Source organism: Pelophylax lessonae (assembly GCF_965119305.1).
Source record: "Pelophylax lessonae genome assembly, chromosome: 4".
NCBI lineage: Eukaryota > Metazoa > Chordata > Amphibia > Anura > Ranidae > Pelophylax > Pelophylax lessonae.
Window position 1 is genome coordinate 281,449,392 of NC_138771.1, and position 22,028 is coordinate 281,471,419.

Here is a 22,028-nt window from a genome sequence, read left to right on the forward strand (position 1 = left end):
GCAGTGATTTTAATGATGCTTAAAGTGAAACAATAAAAAATGAAAAATCCCTTTAAATATCATGCCTGTGGGGTCCCCTTAATGTGCCTGTAAAGTGGTGCATCTGTACGATGTATGGAGCCTGCTGCAGCATTACTGACATTTCTAAAGGAAAAAATGTAATTTAAACTTGCTTGCGGCTGTAACCTATTTTCGGCTCCTGACAATACAGATGAAAAAAATGAAAAGGAAAACGGCGTAGGGTCCCTTTGCGTCTGGTTTGGATTTTAAACCCCACGCCAAAAATGAAAAAAAAAAACTAAATCCATAGCAGGCCCTTATTTGAGCATACAGCCTGGCAGGCGAGTGCCCCCCCTCCTAAACCATACCAGGCCACATGCCCCCAACATGGGTGGTGGGTGCTTTAGAACGGGGGGGCTCTGCCCTCCACCCCACAGCACCTTTTTCCCATGTTGATGGGGACAAGGGCCTCTTACCGACAACCCTGGGCTGTGGTTGTTGGGGTCTATGGGTAGGGGCTTATCAGAATCTGTAAGCCCCCTTTAACAAGGGGGCCCCCAGATCCTGGCCCCCTCTTATGTAAATGGGTTTCGGGTACATCGTACAATGTACCTGTTCTACTTTTTTCACCGAAAAAAGTAAAAACCACAGAACACAGTTTTTGACAAGTCCTTAAAAAGAAAAAAATAGTGTCCCTCGATGTAAATCCATCGTCAATTACAACGCCTGTCAGACCCAAAAAATAGAAACGAATAAAAAATGCTTTGCCTCCTAAGAAGCTACCCGTCATATGCCTGATCTTCAGCTTCGACAGTTATTTTATATTCAGAAGGGGGCGGTGCCACCGGGTGACATAGTCAGATGGCCCCACCCCTTCTGACATGACGTTATATGACGTCAGAAAGGGCGGTGCCCCCGGGTGATGTAGCTGGGTTTTTACTTTATTTACACTTTTTTTGGTGAATGGGTAGGGGTATGATGTAGCCGATACCCATTCACATAGGGGGGGGGGGGGACAGGATCTGGGGGCCCCCTTGCTAAAGGGAGCTTTCAGATTCTGATAAGCCCCCCACCTGCAGACCCTGACAACCACAGCCCAGGGTAGCTGGGAAGAGGCCCATGTCCCCATCAACATGTGGACAGGGTGCTTTGGGAGGCACCCCAAAGCACCCTCCTCCTGTTGAGGACAATGGCTTGGTAGGGTTCAGGAGGGGGTGTCTGCCCCCCCCTTTCCGGGTCTGCCAGGCTGCATGCTTGGTTTAGGGTCTAGTATAGATTCTGGGGGGACCTCACGCTGTTTTTTTTTTTACATTTTGGTATGGAGTTCCCCTTAAAATCTGTACCAGACCCAAAGGGCCTAGAATGGATTTGGGGGGGGGGCACACCATTTTTTTTATTTTGGCATGGCCCAAGGGCCTGGTAAAGATTTTGGGGGAGACACCACACCCCTTAACAACCTAAATACAGGGCACTTTCATCCCTCTCCTGCCTAGACCAATTTTCAACTTTCAGTGCTCATTAACTGACTTCCCCAAACTGACTGAACTCACTATCCACTAAATACCTGCCTAATCTCTATTGTTACACTAAAACCGGCTGCTGTGTAAGCAGCAGCCTTATATAGTGTAGGGCGTGGACTAAGCCCCTGAGCCATGATTGGCTAAAGGCACCCTGCCTTTGGCCAAACATGGCTCTGACAGGACATTGTGCTGGGATTAGCCAAAGCATACAGGTCAGGTGCATGCTTTGGCCAATCACAAGCACTTAATGCAGTGCGATCGTGCAGTGCATTATGGGGCACTTGTAGGAGAGCGAATTTCCCATCGAGCATCCCGGGAGTTTGTGTGTTTAGCAAAAATGAAAAATTACGTTTGTTCGACTCAAGATAGTTAATCCTTAATAAATATACACTTGAGAGGACTTCAATTTACCTGCAAGATTGCTTGATATGTTCATCAAAACAGATCAGTATAACTGTACTAAAAGTGTAAATCCAGGAAAAAAATGTTTTAGAGTAAGGAAGGTTAGAAGAACTACTGATTTTTTAGTGCTACCTGTGGCTCCAATAGAGAGATTTTTTCTTACTTCCTGTTCTAGTGACAACAGTTTTACTATACAGGAAATTAAGGAAAATCAACAGGGGAATAGAAAGCACTAAAAGCTGGCAGTAGTTCTAGCCTTCCCTTGCTCAACAAAAAACATATTTTTAATCAATGGGACAGTAAATGACGGGAAGTTACTCTAATGGAGCCCCCAGACAGGGGTATACCCCAACAGAGGTTTCAACCTAACCCCAATCCATTGAAAACTATAAAAAGTGCTTGCTGGACATACACTTTAACAAGCTTGGGTATACATACAAAATCTCAGAATTAAAATTTAAAATACTTAGCTTCACCCTAACATTTCCCAACACTTCTGCAAATTTGACACAATTTCTACATCCAAAAAGTTGGATTAATTTGTCAATGCTCGTTAGAGCTTACAATCCAAAAGGGGATTGTTGTTAGGAGTTAGTTTTGTTGTTAGAAGAGTTTTTAGGTGGGGGAGGGATATGCTTCTCTGAAGAGAAAGGTTTTTAGGGATCCCCTTAAAGTGGACAGAGTAGGCGATAGTCAGACAGATTGGGGTAGAGAATTCCATAGGATGGGAGAGGCTCGGTAGAAGTCCTGGAGGCATTAATGGGATGAGGTGACAAGAGAAGTAGAGAGCTGGAGGTCTTGGGAGGAACGAAGAGAACGATTTAGTTGGTTTTTCGAGGCTAGGTTAGTGATATAGCTGTGGGCCAATTTGTGGATGGCTTTGTAAGTTATTGTTAGTATTTTGAATTTCATTTTTTGGGTAAGTGGTAGCCAATGGAGGGATTGACAGAGAGGGGTGGCAGACACTGAACGGTTGGTAAGGTAGATGAGTCTGGCAGCAACATTCATGATGGACTGAAGGGGGGATAGCCTATGTAAAGTTACGCGAATGAGGAGGGAGTTGCAGTAGTCGAGGGGAGGGATAACAAGGAAGTTAATAGGAGCTTTGTGGTATCATTGGTTAGAAAGGGGTGTATTTTGAAAAATATTGTGGAGGTTGAGGTGGCAAGCTTTGGACAGTGATCGGATGTTGGGCTGAAAGGAAAATTCAGAGTCCAGGATTGCACCTAGCACCCTGGTATGTGGGGATGGGTTGATGGTTGTGCCATTGATCTTGACAGAGAAGTCAGGGGAAAGGGCATGTCAGAAGGAAATACTATTAGTTTGGTTTTTGATTGATTACGTTTGAGGAAGTGGTGTGACATCTAGACGGATGTGTCATTCAGTAAGTAAGTGATGTGTGAGGAGACTGATGGTGTGAGCTGAGGGGTAGAGAGATAGATTTGGGTGTCATCAGCATAGAAGTGATATTGAAAGCCATAGAAGGCTATCAGCTGACCCAGGGAGGAGGTATAGATTTAGAATAGGATAGGTCCAAGAACAGAACCTTGGAAGACTGCAACAGAGAAAAGAAGAGAAGAGGAGAAAGCAGAATTGTAAGTGACACTGAAGGTGTGTTGGATAGAGAGAACCAATTAAAAGTATAGTCATGGAGACCAAAGGAGTAACGTTTTTTTGAGGAGGTGGGGGTTATCAACCATATCAAAGGCAGCCGAAAGGTCCAGAAATAGGAGTACAGAATAATCCAGACTGAAGGGGATCAAGAAGGTTATTCTTAATGAGGTGGTGACTCAGTTGGTTGTAAACCAGGCATTTAGGGAGTTTGGAGGAAAAGAGGAGCAGGGAGATGGGGCATAGGTTGTTGAGATTGGTAGGATTTAAAGAAGACTTTTTAAGTATAGGGGTTACTAGTGCATGCTTTAGAGAGTTGGGGAAGAGAAAGAGAGAGGGAGAGATTGAAGATGGGAGTTAGAGATTGTAGGACAGAGTCAGAGGGTGACTGCAGTATTTGAGATGGGATAGGGTCCATGGGACAGGTAGCTAGGTGGGCGTTAGAAAAAGGTTTAGCAAAACGAGTCTAAGTCTAAAGTAGGTATGTTGAATAAGGAAAGTGTTGATTGTACCTGTGGACATGGGGTGTTAGGTGGGGGTGATATCTGTAGAGTGGAGATTTCATCATAAACTGTGTCAATCTTATTTTTGAAGTGATTGGTGATCTCCTGGACTGTGAGTGAGTTAGTGTGTGGAGGCATTAGAGGACGAAGTAGAGATTTAAGGTAGAAAAGAGTTGACAGGGACTGGATGTGAAGCTGTTAATGGGAGTGATAAAATAGGTCTGCTTGGCAGTGGGGAGGCAAGAATTGTATTTTTGAAGGCTAGAATTATATTGGTTGAAGTCTTTCTGGGACTTAGTCTTATGCCATAGATGCTCAAGAGTGTGGCTATGTTTTTTGAGACTTCTGGTGTCATCTGTTTGCCAGGGTTGTAGGGGCCAGGGCCTTCTGTGTCTAGTGAGGGGGTGAGCTTTTCCATGGCAGAGGACAGGGATCTATTATAGACAGAAATAGCTAGATTGGGGCAGGACATGGATGAGATTTTGTCGTAAATGAAGCCAGTAGCAGCATAGAGAAGAGAAGGGTTTAAGTTGTGAAGGTTTCTACAGGTAATTGTTAAGTGGTTGGAGGGAGAGGTGGTGGAAAACAGGGAGAGAGCGAAAATAAAGTAGTGATCAGAGAGAGAAAAAGGACTGTTGGAGAGGTTACATGGAGTGCATAGGTTGGAGAATACAAGGTCAAGGGTGTTGCCAGAGTGAGTAGAACAAGGACGTGCAGTCAGGGGAGGCAGGTGAGGCAGAGCCATGTACATTAAAAAAAAAAAAGAAAAAAAAGAATGATCAAGCTTCGAGGATCATAGCTCGGCGACCTGGGGTCACAGAGACCCCAAATTTGGGAGGTAGGTACCTGAACTACCCCACCACTGGTCAACATTTGGAGCTCCTAGCACCTATGGTTCCGGAAATACAGGGCTCCTTGAGCAGCCTGTCAGAAGCTACATACAACACGGCCAGTTTAAATACAAGCTGGCACACACTGTTTGCAGCAGACTGAGAGGATGACCTCACCGTGACTTCTTGCCAGAGGCACTGAGCTCAATGGACAGTTTGCAGTGGACACTAGATTTGGTGACCTTAGGAACATCCAGGGATTCCCTCACTTAGTTGAGATTTCCTCATACTTCCTTTTTTAGCTATGGGACAGAAACTAAAGGTAAATCTCTCCAATAGGACACAGATGGCAAAAATGATAAGAGTTATAACTCTTCCTTACTCTATCCAAAATGAAAAAAAGTTTTGCCTTTAGTTCCACTTTAATTATATATTTGTCAAGAAATGTAGCGTGTACTGTTATTGCACATAACCTGGTGATTCTGTCAGTTTCCCAGGGTTTATTTTTCAAACTGAACAGAACAGAAGCAGATCCATGCTGACAAGTTTTCCATCCATTGGATCTCTACTAGGAGATACAGTGTGCCATGCCAATGACCACCGTGCCTGTATCTCTATTGTTAGTTTTAAGGTGTTGCCCCCTGGTCAGCCCTGTTGTCTTGCGGCTGCACCCTGTGGGAGCACAGACCAGCCTTCTGGAGCAAAACATATAGCAGGGGATTGGAGGTCCCTGCTGTATGTTACCTCACACTATGCTTGTCCCCTTGCTGTGAGGAAGTTGGAAACATCTGACGCTGTGTGGTGCCATGGCCTCAAAATAACACAATAAAAAAGTACCTAGTAATTTTTAGGAGGAAACAAGCCAGCAAGTTCAATTACTAGTTTTGGTTTGCTGTGTTACTACTGATTGTTACTGCTGTATTCACAAATGCTTTAAATTGTACTTGAACTGAAAAAGTGAAGATGCACTATGTTATATCGAACCTTTAGAAATACTAATTGTGCCTGAGCAATATCATGAAAAAATTACATTTTGTTTTAAAATTTCCTCCTGAAAAAATAGCAGTGCACTTCCTGGTGAGTAATGCCTCGTACACACGCAACGATTATCGGCCGTCCGATCGGCCGTCTTTTGTCCAGTGTTGTTGTGTTGGTTGAAATGTGCTCTAGACTGCACACAAATTTTCTCGGCCAACAAAAAACAACTTCAGAAGTGATGTCATGTGCTGGTTTACTTTCCGTGTGTTTTTTCTTCTCTGAGCATGCCCAGTCTTGCTCATAATATTTTGGTCTGCCGAAATCTGTACTGACTGACCGAAGGTCGGCCGTTCTGTTGACAGCCAACAAAAATTTTATAGCCTGCACACCAGATTTTGTTCGGCCGAAAAGTCGGAGTCGGTTGTCGAAAGCATCATACTAACAAGCCGAAAATCAGCCGATCGGACGTTGGCCGAAAATTCACGGCCAACTATCGATGCGTGTGTATGAGGCATAAGGGAGCCTCCAGATTCATAGTTGGAAATCTGCTGTTTGAGGCTGCTAATCTCTGGTGGATTGGGAGTAAGATTAGTAATATCACTGCTGTGATGCTTACTGTTCTACTTGCTGGAGGCCCTGATGTGAAAAGGCAAAACCCTGCCTCTACCAAGATGACTGCCTCAACAAGAAGATAGTGTAGAACAAGGCATGGTTGCTGAAAGATCAATTGCACGGAGGCTATAGGTAACACTGGTAACTTATTCTTTTTTATGTCTCACAATTTTTATTACTTATCCAATCCTGTATTGTACAAAGGTAGCAAGCTTAAATTGCATGAGACCGCGTAGAGATCATAAAGCATACAGAACAGAACTTTAGACACATAGTTATTTATGTACAATTAAAAGTTACCAGTGAAACAATTTTTTTTAGGCATCTAAAAATTATGTACAGTTTTACATGCTCAAATTAGGAACAGAAAATAAAATCGTAAGGCAAAATAAACCATTGCTGCTCAAGCTAACCCAATCAAAATTTGTGTTAATAGAATTGTAAGGAGGGATAAAATCACTTCAAATATGGCCCAGCAAGGGAAATGCACATGGATTGCCAATCAATATGGTTATTCATTCCCAAATCACATAAGCATTCAGAGATCTGATCTATAAATTTTGCATTGATTTTTCAAGAAAAGAATTGCATGGCCTCCTATGGTAACCTATTCTTTGCCTCAGCTTCGATAGCTTTGTTTTTTCTTAATAGTTATCATTAGTAACTGAGCCACACAAGAGTTAATATTAATCACTGGCTGCGTTTTATTACACCAAGTGTTATACGTATCATCTTTATTAATAGCTCCGAACTGTATATTATAGCGCAAACCACCCTCCTGAAACTTGCCAATTTTGGCTTTTCAATCACTTGTGAAATACTTAGGAGAATTGAAGAGTATAATTTGCTAATTATGGAGTATTGAGCTGTGTACATGGCTTTCCTGCTTATGAAAGATATTATGTATAAGCTTTCACCTCTTGCTACGTGTTCACAACAACGAACCTATATTCAGCTGAGGCATTAAAACAAAAGCAACTGGCAGAGGTAGTGCAGTCCTGGGGATTAGACACACTGATGTAGTGCCATCTGTATTTGTTTTCATAGCTGCTCAAGGGAACATATATTAGTCTGAATGTAATCCTCTTGATTCCCTAAAGATTAAACTAACATATAGGTCTAGAGTGATTTACATGACATGAAGGTTTAACACTCCTCCTTTGCCATTCACATTCTAATTAGTGTGAAACAGAAGCACTTTCCTAAAATAAGGACTTAAATGTGAGGAGTGTTACACTTTCCATAAACTGTCTGGCTTAAAACATTATCTGTCATGCAGATAATTAATCAGATTTTTACTGAAGGGAGTCAGAAAAAGTAAAAAGATCATTTTAAGATAATAGGTTTTAATCACATCTCACTTTTATGGGTGGTTTATGGATCTTTAAAAAAAAATACAATATATAATTTAATGGACTATTAGTAACTAGTGTTGAGCGAACACGGACTGTATTATTCGTGTTCGTACCGAATAATTGGATTTTTTGTACCCGAACACGGACACGGACACTTTACTGTATGTTCGGGTAAAAATCCGTGTTCGGTCGTTTTATTTCCGGGTTTTGCATGCTTTGGCGCTCTTTTCATGGCGGGCTTTCAACAGCCAATCAACAATCGTTTAACTGGTGTGCCTTAAGCCATCCCAGCCATGCCTGCAAATGTCTCAGTAGCTGTGATTGGCCGTCTGAAGCATGTGACCAAGTCTTTATAAGTTCGAGGCAGCCGCAGCGGCGTCATTATGCTGCTTAGATTCAGGGACAGAGCACACATCAACGTGCTGGCTGCTGATTAGGGAAAGATAGGCAGGAAAAAACCATTTGTGTCCGGATAGAATTGAGGGACAGGTCGGAGTGTTTAGGCAGGGCGAGTTGTAGGCATTTTAGGGATAGAGTCTGCTGAATTATATAGGGTCAGTGTCTTCTACAAACTACAATCGATATTGCTGTGTGGGGGGTGGGGTCTGCACTCAATCCTGATCTACGATCTCTTCTCAATCCTGTTAGGGACAGAGTCTGCTGAATTTTAGGGAAACTGTGTTCTACAAACTACAATCGATATTGCTGTGTGGTGTGGGATTGGAGATAGGCAGGTGTCAGTGATCCACATCCATTTTTCTGTGTGTGAGCTGCAGTGAACACAATCTTTTTGGGCTGCAGTGAACACAATCTTTTTGGGCTGCAGTGAACACAATCTTTTTGGGCTGCAGTGAACACAATCTTTTTGGGCTGCAGTGAACACAATCTTTTTGGGGTGCAGTGAACAAAATCTTTTTGGGGTGCAGTGAACACAATCCTTTTTGGTGTGCAGTGAACACAATCTTTGTGGGGTGCAGTGAACAAAATCCTTTGTGGGGTGCAGTGAACACAATCTTTTTGGGGTGCAGTGAACAAAATCCTTTTTGGGGTGCAGTGAACAACATCCTTTTTGGGGTGCAGTGAACACAATCTTTTTGGGGTGCAGTGAACAAAATCCTTTGTGGGGTGCAGTGAACACAATCTTTTTGGGGTGCAGTGAACACAATCTTTTTGGGGTGGAGTGAACAACATCCTTTTTGGGGTGCAGTGAACAAAATCCTTTTTGGGGTGCAGTGAACAAAATCATTTTTGGGGTGCAGTGAACACAATCTTTTTGGGGTGCAGTGAACACAATCTTTGTGGGGTGCAGTGAACACAATCTTTTTGGGGTGGAGTGAACAACATCCTTTTTGGGGTGCAGTGAACAACATCCTTTTTGGGGTGCAGTGAACACAATCTTTTTGGGGTGCAGTGAACACAATCTTTGTGGGGTACAGTGAACAGAATCTTTGTGGGGTGCAGTGAACACAATCTTTGGGGGGTACAGTGAACACAATCTTTGTGAGGTGCAGTGAACACAATCTTTGTGGGGTGCAGTGAACACAATCATTGTGGGGTGCAGTGAACTCAATCTTTGTGGGGTACAGTGAACACAATCTCATACTGAAGGTTTGAGGGTGCTGCCTGTTCCATACTCCCCCTACTCCTCATCTAGCCTTTTAGGGGTACAAACAATAGTAATTGGGGCCTAGTGTGGTTGTGTACGTGTGATATACATACACTTTTTTGGGATCATATTTTCTATTCCGCTATTTAATCAAAAACCTTTGGGGATCAGTTAAATTGGGGGATAGTCTGTGTTGGTACGTGTGAGAGAGATCCACCTTTCCAAGTTGTTGGGGTTCATCTCATACTTCTGAAGGTTTGAGGGTGCTGCCTGTTCCATACTCCCCCTACTCCTAGCCTTTTAGGGGTACAAACAATAGTAATTGGGGCCTAGTGTGGTTGTGTACGTGTGATATACATACACTTTTTTGGGATCATATTTTCTATTCCGCTATTTAATCAAAAACCTCTGGGGATCAGTTAAATTGGGGGATAGTCTGTGTTGGTACGTGTGAGAGAGATCCACCTTTCCAAGTTGTTGGGGTTCATCTCATACTTCTGAAGGTTTGAGGGTGCTGCCTGTTCCATACTCCCCCTACTCCTAGCCTTTTAGGGGTACAAACAATAGTAATTGGGGCCTAGTGTGGTTGTGTACGTGTGATATACATACACTTTTTTGGGATCATATTTTCTATTCCGCTATTTAATCAAAAACCTTTGGGGATCAGTTAAATTGGGGGATAGTCTGTGTTGGTACGTGTGAGAGAGATCCACCTTTCCAAGTTGTTGGGGTTCATCTCATACTTCTGAAGGTTTGAGGGTGCTGCCTGTTCCATACTCCCCCTACTCCTAGCCTTTTAGGGGTACAAACAATAGTAATTGGGGCCTAGTGTGGTTGTGTACGTGTGATATACATACACTTTTTTGGGATCATATTTTCTATTCCGCTATTTAATCAAAAACCTTTGGGGATCAGTTAAATTGGGGGATAGTCTGTGTTGGTACGTGTGAGAGAGATCCACCTTTCCAAGTTGTTGAGGTTCATCTCATACTTCTGAAGGTTTGAGGGTGCTGCCTGTTCCATACTCCCCCTACTCCTAGCCTTTTAGGGGTACAAACAATAGTAATTGGGGCCTAGTGTGGTTGTGTACGTGTGATATACATACACTTTTTTGGGATCATATTTTCTATTCCGCTATTTAATCAAAAACCTTTGGGGATCAGTTAAATTGGGGGATAGTCTGTGTTGGTACGTGTGAGAGAGATCCACCTTTCCAAGTTGTTGGGGTTCATCTCATACTTCTGAAGGTTTGAGGGTGCTGCCTGTTCCATACCCCCCCTACTCCTCATCTAGCCTTTTAGGGGTACAAACAATAGTAATTGGGGCCTAGTGTGGTTGTGTACGTGCGAGATACATACACTTTTTTTGATCATATTTCCTATTCCGCTATTCAATAAAAACCTTTGAGGATCAATTGAATTGCGGGATAGTCTGTGTCGGTACGTGTGAGAGAGATCCACCTTTCCAAGTTGTTGGGGTTCATCTCATACTTCTGAAGGTTTGAGGGTGCTGCCTGTTCCATACCCCCCCTACTCCTCATCTAGCCTTTTAGGGGTACAAACAATAGTAATTGGGGCCTAGTGTGGTTGTGTACGTGCGAGATACATACACTTTTTTTGATCATATTTCCTATTCCGCTATTCAATAAAAACCTTTGAGGATCAATTGAATTGCGGGATAGTCTGTGTCGGTACGTGTGAGAGAGATCCACCTTTCCAAGTTGTTGGGGTTCATCTCATACTTCTGAAGGTTTGAGGGTGCTGCCTGTTCCATACCCCCCCTACTCCTCATCTAGCCTTTTAGGGGTACAAACAATAGTAATTGGGGCCTAGTGTGGTTGTGTACGTGCGAGATACATACACTTTTTTTGATCATATTTCCTATTCCGCTATTCAATAAAAACCTTTGAGGATCAATTGAATTGCGGGATAGTCTGTGTCGGTACGTGTGAGAGAGATCCACCTTTCCAAGTTGTTGGGGTTCATCTCATACTTCTGAAGGTTTGAGGGTGCTGCCTGTTCCATACCCCCCCTACTCCTCATCTAGCCTTTTAGGGGTACAAACAATAGTAATTGGGGCCTAGTGTGGTTGTGTACGTGCGAGATACATACACTTTTTTGATCATATTTCCTATTCCGCTATTCAATAAAAACCTTTGAGGATCAATTGAATTGCGGGATAGTCTGTGTCGGTACGTGTGAGAGAGATCCACCTTTCCAAGTTGTTGGGGTTCATCTCATACTTCTGAAGGTTTGAGGGTGCTGCCTGTTCCATACCCCCCCTACTCCTCATCTAGCCTTTTAGGGGTACAAACAATAGTAATTGGGGCCTAGTGTGGTTGTGTACGTGCGAGATACATACACTTTTTTTGATCATATTTCCTATTCCGCTATTCAATAAAAACCTTTGAGGATCAATTGAATTGCGGGATAGTCTGTGTCGGTACGTGTGAGAGAGATCCACCTTTCCAAGTTGTTGGGGTTCATCTCATACTTCTGAAGGTTTGAGGGTGCTGCCTGTTCCATACCCCCCCTACTCCTCATCTAGCCTTTTAGGGGTACAAACAATAGTAATTGGGGCCTAGTGTGGTTGTGTACGTGCGAGATACATACACTTTTTTTGATCATATTTCCTATTCCGCTATTCAATAAAAACCTTTGAGGATCAATTGAATTGCGGGATAGTCTGTGTCGGTACGTGTGAGAGAGATCCACCTTTCCAAGTTGTTGGGGTTCATCTCATACTTCTGAAGGTTTGAGGGTGCTGCCTGTTCCACACTCCCCCTACTCCTCATCTAGCCTTTTAGGGGTACAAACAATAGTAATTGGGGCCTAGTGTGGTTGTGTACGTGTGATATACATACACTTTTTTTGGATCATATTTTCTATTCCGCTATTTAATTTAACTGGGCCTCCATGCGAGACCTGTGTGCCTTGTTGCGCTGTTTTGAGTACTCCACCAACATGGCCAGTGGCAATGACGCCGTTCTCAGCTTAACTATCCCACTTCTATGCCTCCTTGAAAAAACAATTCGGGCGATGATGGAAGAGGATGTGGCACAGGATGAGGAGGAGGAGGAGGATGAAGAGGTAACATTTCCAAGGCTTTCAGGGCAGTCATTCGCAAGGGGCTCCGAGGGTGGGTTCCTGCACACGCAAACGCCAGGGACGCAATTGTCCAGCAGGGGCACAGTTCTGGAGGATGAGGAGGATGAGGAGGAGGAGGAGCTGGAGGAGGAGATGGAACCATGTTCACAGCAGGGTGGCACCCAGGCCAGCTCATGGCCATCACTGGTGCGTGGCTGGGGGGATACAGAGGACACGGACCATACACCTCCCACAGAGGACAGCCTTTCGTTGCCTCTGGGCAGCCTGGCACACATGAGCGATTACATGCTGCAGTGTCTCCACAACGACCGCCGAGTTGCCCACATTCTAACTTGTGCTGATTACTGGGTGGCCACGCTGCTGGATCCCCGTTACAAGGACAACGTACCGTCCTTAATTCACTCACTGGAGCGCGATCGCAAGATGCGCGAGTACAAGCGCACGCTGGTAGACGCCATGCTGCTGGCATTCCCATCTGACAGCGGGGCCACAGTGGAAGCACAAGGCAGAGGAGGAGGAGGAGGAGGTCGCCAACGCAACCAGGGCACCGCCAGCACCTCAGAAGGCAGGGTTAGCATGGCCGAAATGTGGAAAAGCTTTGTCAGCACGCCACAACAAACAGCAGCACCAGCAGCTCAGATGGAACGTCTTAGCAGGAGGCAGCATTTTACCAACATGGTGGAGCAGTATGTGTGCACACGCCTACATGTAGTGAATGACGGGTCTGCCCCCTTCAACTTCTGGGTCTCCAAATTGGGCACATGGCCTGAGCTTGCCCTTTACGCCTTGGAGGTGCTGGCGTGCCCTGCAGCCAGTGTATTATCTGAACGGGTATTTAGCACGGCTGGGGGCGTTATAACAGACAAGCGCAGCCGCCTGTCCAGAGACAATGTGGACAAGCTCACGTTCATTAAAATGAACCAGGCATGGATCCCACGGGACTTTTCCGTACCTTATGCAGAATAGCAATGGATACCGACCTTACCCACCCATTGTTCCATTTTTGCTCTTTCTCACTCTTTTGGGGTGTACCCTCATTTAAAATTTGTGAAAAGAAGCAGTGTTGGCTACCTCGTCCTCCTCCTCAGGGCCAGATTAATGTAGGGGCTATTGGAGCTGCAGCTCCAGGCCCCTACCTTTTATATAGGCCCCGGGTTGGCCATATTCACTGTTACCGCTCTTCTGTCACTTGTAAACACAGAAGTCTGGCTTCTATGCTCGCTTCCCCAGGCAGCACCCTCAGAACCTCCCCACACAGCGTGAAGGCCGGACAAGGAGGGACAGTTGGCGATGCATGGATGTGTTTATGGGCTTCAGAGACAGCATCCCATGTTGAATTAGGCATGCATGGCTGCACCCTTCCTCCTCTGGGTGCATGGCAAGGCACGGCCCTAAGGCCCTTCAAAATCCTCAGCACCAAGCCCATGATGCTGTTAATCCGGCCCTGGTCCTCCTCCACCGCCGCTTCCACCTACACCGCCCATAGGTGTGCGCAGCCTATTGCATTAAGGTGTGCACCCCAAAGTTGAAATACACATGCATGTGTTTGCCAGCAGGGAGAGTAATGTATCGGGGCCATGTACCTGTAGGCAAGGAGAAATAGAGCAGAGCAGGTCCCAGGGAGATCTTTCCCATCTCCTCACTGGCAATGCTATGTGCCCTAGGTGATTAGGGTGTGCCCAGGCACACCCAGCACACCCTGTGCGCACGCCTATGTCACCGCCACATCCACCACCACCTTAACCTCCCTCCTACTCCATATGGGCCTCGTCCTTCAGAGATGAAGAAGAACATTGTTTTATTTTTCTGTTTTTTTTTGTTGTTTTAAGTTATTTCCCTATCCACATTTGTTTGCAGAGCACTTGCCATGCTCTTAATTACGTTTTGCTGCCATTTGCAGCACTCTAGCCCTTTCCTTTGGTGTTTTAGAGCCATTTTAGTGCCTTAAAGTTCGGGTCCCCATTGACTTCAATGGGGTTCGGTGTCCGGGAAAAGTTCGGTAAAAGTCCGGGACACGGACCCGGACTTTTTTTTAAAGTTCGGCCGAACCCGTCGAACACGGACATCTAGGTGTTCGCTCAACCCTATTAGTAACTGACATTGGCTGCACTGTGCCTGCAGATAGCCATAGAATATTTTTGGTGCCTTTTGCACTGCATTTTTTTGTGCATTTTCGTGTGCATTTTTGATGTGTTTCAAGCTGATTTTTTTTTGTAAGAGGGGGGACTGGTTGTTGAACACAAAGCTTTATTAAAAATGCATGTACATGAATTTTTTTAATTTCAAAGATTTTATTAAGTTTAAACAATAAAGAACAAGGAAATAACAACTTGTACAATGACTGTCGTCAAAAAGAACAAAGGATAATATGTATCAATGTTGTACACATTGTTGGCAAAAATTAGTCACAAGAACAAATTACGTACAGCGTAGGAACTGTGAATATCAGAGGACATAAGTATCAAATATCTTTGAATATTACAGTACACGTAAACTTTTAGTAGAGGATATCTTCACTACAACCACCCATGAGACCACAGACTTGAGAGGCATCTTCATGAGATTAAAAAACATAATGGTGTCTGAATTACATGCCTCCTGGGACATAGCGTTTCTTGAGAAATATGTCCAGGAGAAAATGGTCCCTAGAAGTCTGCGGTGGAGTTTATACCCAGACCAAGGAGACCCAGATCTCAAGGAATGGTTCCATTTTTTCAATGGAGCAGGCATGGGCTTATTGAATTTCCTTATTGATAGGAAGAGAAAGAAAGTTTTAAAATTAAATAAAGAAATACTAGAGATCAAGGAGAAACTAAAACCGTCTATGCAGGAGGAAGCATATAAGGTATACAACCAGGAACTAAGAGAAATACTAGCTATGGAAGATGAAGAACAGAAAGCCAAAAAAAGAAAAAAATACCTGAGGGACTTGGAAGATTACCAGGTTTCAAAGGTATTTAAATGGCAGTTAAACCTCATAGTGGAAGAGGAAAGTGAGATGGAAACTCAAAATCCACTAGGAGAAGGGACTTCCCAGAAAAGTCTGGAAACGTTTGGTTTCAAAGAACCGAAGGACGTACCCAAAAAAGAGGTGAAAATCTGGGAACCTCCTAAAAGAGATGCTGAACAACAAGGGCAAAGAGGAGTTGATAAATTTAAACCCTTGAGAGATAACTGTTCTGTTCAGAACATGAGACAGCAGAATGGGGGTAACATTAATAATAACAACAAGAGGGACAAAGCGAGACATCCCAGACATGATTCCTATAGGAGTAAACAGGAGTATCGAACCAACTCGAGGGAAAGACAGCCCAGAAGATCGAGATCTCGGTCACCGAGAAGAGTCTCAATGGACTACATGGGTAATTACAATGATTCTCTGCATACGCCTCGGGTTTATTCCCAATACACCCAAAATAGATATGAACCCTTACAACACAATGGATATGAAGAAAGGGAAGAGGTGTTTGAACCTCCACAGACCAGAACACCTATAAAAAACAATAAGAAGAGTTTTTTAGGACAGGGCCCAAAGAAGGGCAAAAAAAGAAGAAAACAATGAGAGGATGCAGAGGAGGTTCAAAGAAAAGAATTAAGAATCATGAAACTCAAGGAATCTTCAACCTTAGTAAGGTAGATCTTTCTGACTCTGAAAAACACACACTGAGCAAAGGGTTGAAATATGCCCCGAAAAAACCCTTAAATAAGTTTGAGACATTCGTGGACATCCACAAATATGTGAGGAAACTTAACGTGAAAAGACATTTTCTGTCAAAAGCCAGAGAGAGGAACTATGTCTCCTACCAAACCTCCACAATTATTCCTTCAGGTCTTAAGAATGCCTCACTGTTTAACCCCCCAGGAGTCCCAAGTCATCACGTTACCGTATTCAGGGACCTTGTGCTTAAAGAATTGGAAGAGAAAGAGTTGGAATTTAAACCCCAAGGGGATCTACAAAAGGGTATTAAATCCCTTTGTGAGAAGAAGAACCTCGTGATTAGGCCAGCAGACAAAGGTGGGGGGATCGTGCTACTGAATAAGGATGATTACATCCAAGAAATGGATCGATTAGTAGCAGACCCAACCACATATGAAGTCTTGAAAAGTGATCCTACATTCACGTATAAAAAGAAGCTGGAAAAACTAATAAACAAAGGTTTTGACATGGGAATTTTAAATGAGAAAGAAAAAGAATTCCTTGTCCCAGTCTCACCTAGAATTCCGACTATCTACTACCTCCCAAAGGTTCATAAAAGCCTAGATAACCCACCCGGGAGGCCCATAGTTAGTGGGATTGAATCCATTACTTCGAGGATAGGAAAGTATGTTGATTACTTCTTGCAGCCGTTAGTACAAGAGACACCCGCCTTCCTTAAAGACACGTCTCAATGCATCAAAGATATTACCGAAGTAGAGATTCAAGGGGATGTACTGCTGGTCACGGCTGACGTGACATCACTATATACCATTATACCACATGAAATGGGCTATGAGGCCGTTTGTACATTTCTCGATGCTAATCAAGAAATCCCGTTCAAACAAAAGCAGTTCATCTTGGATCTCCTAATTTTTGGGATGGATCACAACTATTTCTACTATAACCAGAATTTCTATCGCCAGAGAACTGGGGTGGCCATGGGGGCAAAGTTTGCCCCCAGCCTGGCCAACCTGTTCATGGCCCTCTGGGAAGATCGAAATATCTTTACTAATCGTGTCAAAGAACTGGTCATTTGGAGGAGGTATATAGACGACACTTTGCTTGTGTGGCAAGGGGACGCAACATCTTTGAAAATTTTCATGGATAACCTGAATTGCAACAATTGGGGCATCAGGTTCACCTACCAATACAGCAATACCTCTATCAACTTCCTAGATCTGGTGATTTATCGAAAGAATTCGGGCTTCGCAACCCGATCTTTCTTTAAACCGACTGACAGAAATGGCTTCATAGCCATAGACAGCTGCCATCACCCCAAATGGCTCAGTTCGGTCCCTAGAAGCCAATTTAGGAGGATCAGAAGGAACTGTACCGCAAAGGAGGACTTCCAGCAACAAGTGGGAACCCTAAAACAGAGGTTCGTCGAAAAAGGGTATGACATCTCCGAATTAGACAGAGAGATTGAAAATGTCACCCCTTTGGAACAAAAGAACCTAGTGGAACCAAAAAGCATAACCAAATCTACTTCTCCTCAGTTCGAATATGCATTTACTACAAAATTTTCCAGCAATTATAAATGGCTCAACTATGTTTTTAGAAAATACTGGGGTGTCCTGCAAGAGGATAAAGTCTTGGGACCTGCTTTACCAACCCAACCTAAGCTAATTTTCAGAAAGGCGACAAATCTGAAAGACTTAATAGCCAGAAACCCAGTGGAAAGGCCATTAAAAATGGAGATATTTCCAAATATGAAAGGCTTCTACCCTTGCAAAAGGTGTCGTATATGTACAGAAGCCATCACAGTGAGAACTAACAAATTTACCTCTTCAGTAACAGGGAAGGAATATCCCATTAAAGAGTTTATCACATGTGATACTAAAGGAGTCATTTATTTGCTGCAATGCGAGTGTAACCTGCAATATGTAGGGAGAACCATTAGAACAGCAGGCATTCGCATTGGAGAGCATCTAACGAATATCCATAATGGATTCCCAGGACATAGTGTTTCTCAACACTATGCCACCTGTCATAATAAAGAATCCAAGAAACTAAAAATCACAGTGATTGAGAAATACGTCCCCCACTGGAGAGGCAGTAATTTACAGAGGTCTATCTCGAGACGTGAGACCTTTTGGATTTATGAGCTTAAATGTTACAGACCGAAAGGCCACAATATAGACTGGGACATTAATTCTCATATTAACAACAGTTAATATATATAGCTAGTATTTACTCTCTCATTTCATTTATGGGCATGGAACATCTCAATATACATATAATATACACCTATATGCCATATGGTTTTTAATTGTTGTAAAAATCTTTTATTGTTTTTACCACAAAATATATGTAAGTTTTAAATTGATATAACTTTTAGAAATTGAAAATGTCATACATGCTGAAATGAAGGTTTCAGTTTTTTAATGCATTTATATTGCAATCCGATCGGTGTCACCATTAGGAAAGTGCCTAGAAGGTACTTCCGGTGTCACCATCGGTATTGCAGATACTAGTTGAATTTTTAATTTTTAACACTTTAAATAAAGATTTTTATTTATTTAAGTACTATTAATTTTATATAGGAGATTTATCCCCTGAGATGTATATTATATATGCATATCCATTCCAATTTTCAATAACGAGTGGCCGATGGGGAGGAGCCGATACAAGAAAAGGCAAGGGTATTATATACCGTCAGATATCCAATGCCAGTACATGGTAGTTTTAGTTCTAACTAAATATAGGAGACCACCCCGATATCGGACCATTAATATTTGAGGTTGCACTAGAAAACTGAAACCAAGGGTCCCGCGACCAACTTCCGGCGCCTCCTCTGCTGACACCGGAAGTGATGCGGCTCCTTTCAGAATAAATAGGACGGAAGTGACGGCGCGCAAGAACCTCCTTTCTCCGAAGACAGCCAATTAGGCGGAAACGCGTCAGACAGGAGGCGTGCCGTCACCACGTCGCTGGGGATCCGGACTGCAGCCGGACCCTAGTCATACATGAATTCCTCACGCTCTTTTACCATTACATCTCATGTAAGTGCAATTTTATTTTCAATAAAGTTTACACCAAGGATAATGCACTATAGCAGTCATTCCTTTTTACATGTTATGCTGGAACGACACGATCCATCCCATCGCTTATTATAAGCGGCTACCAGTGCCATCGGAATACAGGATCTTATCTGCCTGTGAGCAGCGCAATAGCATTCGGTGTCCATATCCACCAGAGGCTGTTAAGGACCAATTGGATACAGAGACATACTCGTCCAAGAGGGATGAAATCACGCATGTCATCTATATCCATCTGGTAAGAAGCCCAGCAGGCTACTTTATACGCACGGTGGGGAGCACCTTTTGATTTGGGAGCACCTGGGATTGTTTGTTCCCTTTAAGGAGAGCACTTATCTCATTCCGTCCGGTAAGGAGGAATTCTAACAGGTGGAGGGAATTCAAGTCACTTATTGCTTATGAACACCATCTGTCACCAGTCACATCACCGAAAATTGTTTCAATACAGACACATTAGTGTCTTGGGACTTTTTTTTCACATATATTTATATGTATGAGTTTTGCACCCATATTGTTTATATTTGAGGTTGCACATCATTTGTTTGCATTTTTGCACATATTTTAGATATAGCGCACCACCAAATACACACATCTACTTATTTTTATCTGGGAGCAGCATATCACGGATCAGCGCACTTTTCTTTTTCACATAAGTATCAAAGTGCCTAAGGCCTCTTTCACACGAACGATCCGATCAGATTCGCCTGCCAGTTTTTTAGGCGGATCTGATCGAAACTTCCATGCATCCCTATGGGGCAGCGGGTGTCAGCGGAGACATGTCCACTGACACCCGCTGCCATCCGCATCCAATCCTGTCTGTGAAATCCGGACAAATGGAAACCCTATTTTCCATCTGTCCAAGGGATCGGATCGGATGAGAGCGGACAGGCAGGCCTTTCTCATCCGATTCCCCCATAGAGAGCAGCGGGGCTCTGACACCTCCCTCTCCGCACACAGAGCAGAGAGGGAGCTGTCACCTGCCTGCTCAGCGGGAATCGACAGATCGATCCCCCGCTGAGCAGCACGGAGTCAGCCGACGGAGGCGGACCGTGTGAAAGCAGCCTAAAGCCCCGTACACACGATCAGATTATCGAACGATCTGTCGTCCATTTTTTGTTGCATGCTAGTCTGATGTGGAAAGTGAAGAGGTTTTTTTCATACGAATTTTCCCGTACGACAGAATTCTACTTCAGAAGAGATGTCATGTGTTGGATTTTATTAAACACAAATTTAAGCAGCACTAGCACTCAGGTGATAAAATTGAATAACACTATGTTTTCTTCAGAGTAAATTGATAAATAACACTCTATTAATATGTGCTCAATTGTGTGATATAAAAAAAGACTTCATAATAAATAGTGTTTATATAAATTAAATAACCATACTAAAAAACTCCATTAATAAATCACAATCTAGTGGCGGTAAAGTGAAGTGCTGAAATATTATAAAAAAAAGTCCATAAATAAAATAAATATATAATAGTGTCCTTATGGTGATCCAAAGGTAAAGTGCTCCAGTGCTGATATACAATATAGTGCTCCAAAGGTGATAGGTGCCCCTCTTGGTTCCCCACTCACCAAATCGCCAATATTTGGAAGCCTTGATATTATTGCACATAAGCCCTTGGCACCAGGATTCTTAGACAGGATTCTCCATACGCCTTTCAATACATATACATGGGTCCGCTTCCGCATCTGCTTGGATCTCCCTCCTGCACATGTAGCAGCTTCAATCCCAGGAAACCAACTTCCCAGCAAGTGTGAGACAAGGCAAGAGCTCAGCAGATGACATGTGTTGGATTGCTTTGTATGTGTTCTTTCGTCTCTGAGCATGCCTAGTCTTGCTCTTAAGATTTTTTCCATCGAAAACTGTACTAATGAGACGAAAATCGGACATTGTACTATGGACAACAAAAATTTTATAGCCTGCACATCAGTCGGCTGTCGAAAGCACCATACTAACAATCCGAAAATCGGCAGATCGGTCGTCGGACGAATTTTCCCTTCAGATTTTCTTATCGTGTGTATGGGCCTTTACTCTCCTTACATGAATTTTTTATGTGTTTTTGATGCATTTACATTGAAGACTATGGACCTAAAAATGCACCTTCCTGCATGGAACAAAGTCCCTGGATCTCTTCTAAAAATGCACTGAACAAAACTGCATAGATGTGAACAGGACCCATAGTAAAACCATTATAAATCAACTGTTTTGTGTTCCTGTGCTTCTGAAAACACACTGGTGTGAGCCTAGCCTTAAAGTACTTGTAATGTCAGCATTGAAAAATCAATAGAATTGTAAGCACGGAACTGTAAGCACTCTTTGATGAAATAACATAAGTAAAATATAGTTGATATAGTGGGGAATGTTTACTAAAGCTGGTGCAGCTGTGCATAGTAACAATCAGCTTCTAACTTCAGCTTGTTCAATTAAGCTTTGACAATAACTTGATTACTATGCACAGCTACACCCAATTTTGCTTGCACCATTTTTAGTAAATCATCCCCATTGTGATATAAACAGGTTTGAAATATTATAGGTTATAATCACATCCCACTCCTATGGGTGGTTTAAGGATCTTTAATGTACTTTAATGGACTATCAATACATAACATTGACTGTGCCACTTAGGGTTGCCACCTCATCCCTTTAAACCAGGACACATTAATTACACAGGTTCTGAGGCTACTATAATGCATATAAGGCACTAAGTGAGTTTAATTACCACCTTAATTAGCCACAGAACCTATGAAATTAATGTGTGTCCTG